Below are 5,723 nucleotides of genomic sequence, written 5' to 3'. Positions count from 1 at the left end.
ATCATGTGGGTGTCCATGGCTTGTATAGTTTCTTGGGCACTCATTTTCTCGCAATTTTCTAGTCTCTTTGAGAGCAAATCTACCTTGGCTGCAAGTGTAACACCCTAGTGTTAAGCATTGCATTTGACACTTGCATTTCATGAGCACAAGCATGATCCAAGCATTCATGAGCATGAGCATATGAAATTTCATTTCATTTACCTTCTCTTTATCACATGTGATGTGGCTCATATACTTAATTATGCTTGTGATCATATGTGACCAATTTATGAGATGATTGTGAGGTCACTAAAATACCTTAGACACATCTAGAATGATTTTGTGAACAATGTTTATATTCATGACTTAAGCCAATTTTGCTTCTAAGTGTTGGTTTACTTTGAAATGACATTTTCATGATGCCAGTTTGAACAAAGTTGAACAGTAGCTTAGAGTGTTTGCATGGCTATGTGACCTTAATAAAAGTTGTAGTTCTTTACATGGGCTAACAAACATTATTTAAGGGTGATGAGCTAATTCAGTGCCTAACATAGTCCAAAACAGCTCCAAAGTAGCAAAGAAATACTATTTTTAGACTTGGAGATTTTGCTAAGTCCTAAAGCCATTCATAGTTTCAATGTGCCTCACTTGGAAGCATTGTCACTAGATAACCATTGAGAATTAGATGATGGTTCCTAAAGCAAAGTTGGAGATCTCACATAGCTTTACAATTTTTATTAAGGAAGTTTTTGCTAAATCGCTACGGATTAGGAGCACTGATCGCTTGAACTTGCTTCATTAGTTAGCTTCAGTGGTGTCTGAATCGGCGCCACGCGTGCGTGTCGTGGCTGACTGACATTCAGGCCATGGTCCACTGGCATCAGGCTGGGGCGAGCAGCAAAATCACACAATGCCGCTACTCTCTCTCTCACTCATGCTCACTCTCTCTACCGCGCTCTCGCTCCCGCTCTCGTCATGCTAGAGGAAAACCGAGTGTTGTCGCCATTGCCTGCCGAGCTCCGCCACACTCACTTGCTGCCACCGTAATGCCATTGTTCGATTGCTCATGCACACCACTCGGCCATCACCTCTTCCACCTTCCCGAGCCGCTAGTCGTACCAATCATTGCTCAGGTAAAGCCATAGTTTGAGTTTGCCATCGCCGCAGCCATCGCCAGAGCACCACCGAGCTTGCGCTCGCTGTGGCCGTGCTCCACCAAGCAGTCTCACTCATGCCTTTCTCTCATTAGGGTTAGCATAGGGTCACACCTAGCTCACACCACTAGCAGCCGAGCCAATGTTGGCGTGTTGGTGCTAGAACATGGCTGCTCACCACCGTGTTCTCACCGCTGCCATGCCATGCACGTGGCCAAGCTTCACCGCCGCTCCACCATCACCCTAACCTAACCCTAGGTCTCCGCTAGATCCTAGTAGAAGTGTAGCCTAGCCTGTCCGAACTTGCCGTGGCTAGAGATGGCTGGTGCGCTACCGTGCAGCATCGTCGTCCACCATGGTCGCCATTGAGCTAGCTCCAGCGTGCCTCTGAGCGAACTAAGGGCACCCATAGATGCATAATGAGTTGGGGAACACGTTGGTGATGATGTTACCACCGATGACCTCACTGTCGGTGAGCTTTTCACCGGTCAAGCCGGTGCTCTGGTTTGTCTCACTAGCGTGTGGGGTCAAGTTGACCATGGGCCCCCGCTATTAGCCACCGTGGGTGTATAGACCGGGTGCACCTAGCTATAGCGCCCGGTTGGAAATTTAATTTTCATTATTTATTTTTCATAGATTTTGTTACAAGCTTCAAAAATTTATATCTAGAGCTAGGATCATCCAAATGGGTTGAACCAAATTATGTTGGATTCACCTTCAAGTGTACTATTTGATAAAAATATGAAATCTACTGCTTAGGGCATTTTTCTAGGAGAATTAAATTGAGCAAGTTGAGTACTTTTAAATTAGTTTATATCTTGTAAATTGCATATCTTGAGCTAGGGGAGTGCAAAAATTGTGATTCCAATTTTGCTGGTCTTTGTGTTGACATGCTCTAGCTAGGAAAAATATTAAGCCTATAGTAAGCATACTTGAAATATGGTCTTCCTATTTAGTCTTAATTAATTGCTAGATTCTAGTGAAATTAATTATGGTAAAAATACATAACATATGATCATACAAATTTTTATACAGTATTCTCATGCTAGGAGGAAAGTAAGAAAAATATTAAGTCTGTTGCTTGATGCTTTTCACTATGCTAAACTATGTTTGCTAAAATAAGCATATATAACTTGTTATTTTTGTAGAGGTAAGTATACTTATCCAAATGACATGAAATTTGTACAATAGAATATTAGGGTCATGCATAACCTACTGAAAGTTTCTCAAAATTTATTGAGCACTGTAAATATTTACTCTGTAAATCACCTTATTACCTAAGGAAATTAATAAATGAATATAAATAAATTAGTTAGGCTTAACCATGATGTTTTTTGTGGTGTGTGTGATGCATATAATATGTTGATACTATTAGTGAGGCTTAGAAGTATTTGTTTATAGCCAACTAGTTAATTATTGCTTCATAATTCAACTAGATGACTGCATGTGTAGTTTCTGTTGTGGTGATGATTTTATGATGATAATGATCTTTTCTGTAAAGATGGTTAATAACAAAGTTGTAGATAACTTACTTATCTACCTTGTGTTAAATTTTCATAGTCATAGGCCTTATTGTTTGAGAATTATGGTGGTCGGAAGTCTGCTATCTAAAATGCTTGGTCTCTAGATAGATCTAAAATATTGAATTGTATGACCTAGATAACTGCTGAATCACATTAAGATGATTAAAATAAAGTTGTAGACAATTTCATAAGCTTTCTAGAATGCCTAGAATCATATTATTTTAATGTGTATAACTCCAATTATGGTCAAAACAATTGGCTGCTATCTTGTAGTGCAGAAAATGATTTACATAAGTGTTTGTTTAAGTTACTAGAGAAGAGATATGCACCTACTCCATAAAAGAAAATGTAACTTGTTATCACCTTAATGCAATGCTATTGAGAACACAAATGAGGATGCATTCATCACATCATATAACATTATACATGTCATTATATATGCATCCATGATATCTTATTCCCTGCTCATGCATATAGGATCGTCCGAAGGGATAACTCTGTTGGAGTTCGAAGAAGAGCCAGAGGAACACCAAGAGGCACCTCAGGCTATAGCTCTAGAAGGAGAGGAGCAAACTCTTGAGGACCTACCTGAGTGCCCGGATCATAGGCCAACTTCTTTTATCAAAGGCACGCCTCGGAGCATTCTAAGTCTCCCATGTTTTACAAAATATCACTTGAGTCTTTTATGTTTGATGCATTAGGTTATAAGAGTTGGTTAGAAACACATGATGCATAGAACTACCTTGTCTAGATACTATACCTTTAACCCCAGTGTAGGTCCAGGATTGAATATATGCTTAGCCATACTTAGACCGATAGAAGTCAGGGTGATTTACTATCACCTGCGAGATATAGGTGGATACCAAAGCACGGTTGGCTATATTTGCTATTATGGAATAGAACCATGGGGTAATGTAACTAGAGGCTAGGTGAAGTCTATGTGTAGGTTGACTCATGTTATTTTGTCTGTGCCAGTTAAGGACCGTACTATTGTTGGCACTTCTATCGAGATTGAACGCATGCCTCTCACTTAGCTGGCCAGGATAACTCATCCCAACCATGAAGCCGAGTAGCTCAACTCAGGCTGGGCCCTAGTTCTGTAAAAGTGCACACTCTAGATGGTAGCAAGGATGTGTGGGGAGCTAGTTGTTAGCCTAAGTGCAGGGTAGTCCTGATTGTCCTGGTAGCTGGTTGTCCCTGATTATGCGGTGCTGGTCGAACCCATGAAATATGGATATGAGTTGTACCAAAGGTGACCATTGATCTGGTTTGCCTAGGTTTGTATTAAGAATAAATTCCTAGCTGGTTGACTTCATTTCAAATCACCATCTCTCCTGGACAGTGAGAAACTTGGCTAGCTCTAACATCATAGTAAGTGTATCAGTGGAATGATGGTTATGAAGAACATGGAATTACTACACCAGCTATGGTTATTACTGCTATGCTACTAGATGATATACCACATGTTTGGCATAGGTTAGTTGCTAATCTAGAGATGAAATAGCTATAATTAACTTGACCAAATTATAAAAGGTATAGTTGAATTGGTAAGCTTTTTATGCAAAATGTTGTCAAGCTAGCTCCACTGATACAACCTTACATAATCCTTGGAGTCACTTTATTTTTTGTTTATGATAGGGTAAGTCTAACTAAGTACCTTCTCGTACATAGGGTTTATTTCTGGTACTCGACGGACTATCAAGTTTATATGGGCTCAAGTATAATAGTGTGACCGCTTGTGGGCTACCATTGTACTTGTGCTCTTATAAATTGTATGGTTTTGCTACAGCAGGCATGTCATGTTCTTTAAGAGAATGCATACCTCTTTTGCAGGGCTATAGTCATTCATCTCTCCATCCTTAGTTGGAAACCATCTTCTTGATCAATGCCTTGGCATCTATGACATTAAGCGAAAAGAATGCTCCTCCAGGCGATAGCATCTAAATGGCTCCTATCTAATGGAATTAAGCCATGGTAGAAGTTCTGGATCAAAAGCTAGTCTTCCATGCCATGGTATGGGCATGCGGCGACATACTCTTGCATATGTTCCCAAGCTTCAGGAACCAACTCATCAGCTTGCTATTGAAAGGTAGAGATTTTGTTGCGAAGAGCATTGGTCTTATCCATCAGGAAGAACTTAACTAGGAAAGCGTTGGAACACTTGTCCCATGTATCTATAGCATTGCGGTTCGAGTAGAACCATTGTTTTGCTTTTCCTAGCAAAGAGAAGGGGAAAAGACAAACACGTTGGCCTCTTAGGTCACTCCCTTAATGGTAAAGGTGCTACAGATCTCTAAAAAGTGTTGGAGATGCATGTTAGCATCCTCATGAGCTTTACCATAGAAAGGACTGGCTTGCACAATCATGATTAATGTAGGCTTAAGCTCAAAGTGAGTGTCCTGCATTAGTGACATTAGGGCCAGTGGCTACATTGGCAGCCAAAGGGGTAGAAAACTCACGGATGGTCATGTTGGCCATAATTGTGCTAGGAAGAGGAAAGGTAACTAAAAAATGGGAAGGAAAAAGAAGGTTGCTAGAACGAAGGCTGATGGCCTAACTACCAGAACCTATTGACACATTGGTAACACAAACCTAGCTGCCTTGCTCGGCAACGTTGCCATAAATTCTTATTGATGGTTCATATGTGTGTATATAGGAAAGGGGATTCTATAAGCGTACAAAACTATCGTGTAGCACTTCGCTTGGTGAGAACCAAGTGTCAAATTTATATTTTCCCAAAGGAAGGCAGATTGGTGTGTTTGGGAACAGTGGTTAGGTTGGCTAGGTAGGTGGTTTAGCAACATGGGGTGATGGATGGTGGAAAAGAAAAGATAGAAAGAGTTTGATCACACAAACAGAGGTAGCTAGAAGTGTTAGTGTAGTTGAGTGTAAGAGGTAGAGTATGTAATCTTCAGCAACAAAGATAAATTAATGATAGTATGAACATCCTAAGTACAAGGGGCATACTTGCCCTAAATTCAATCAAGCACAAAGCACTATGAGCCCTACATTTTAATAACTAGACCCAACATGGTGGAATACAGAGGAAGGACAGGGTTGTCACCAC

The 5,723-nt window shown here is 40.5% G+C and overlaps 1 non-coding gene across 1 annotated transcript; it reads left to right on the top strand.

Moving 5' to 3' along the window:
* The first annotated feature begins 4,661 nt into the window (after window positions 1-4,661).
* On the top strand, window positions 4,662-4,770 carry LOC136553051 (small nucleolar RNA R71). Its single transcript, XR_010782956.1, has one exon. It is a non-coding gene; the product is annotated as a small nucleolar RNA R71 (small nucleolar RNA).
* The last annotated feature ends 953 nt before the right edge of the window (window positions 4,771-5,723 follow it).

This window comes from Miscanthus floridulus, chromosome 4 (assembly GCF_019320115.1).
Source record: "Miscanthus floridulus cultivar M001 chromosome 4, ASM1932011v1, whole genome shotgun sequence".
In the NCBI taxonomy this organism is placed as follows: Eukaryota; Viridiplantae; Streptophyta; class Magnoliopsida; order Poales; family Poaceae; genus Miscanthus; species Miscanthus floridulus.
This window is presented reverse-complemented; position numbering and strand designations above follow the sequence as displayed.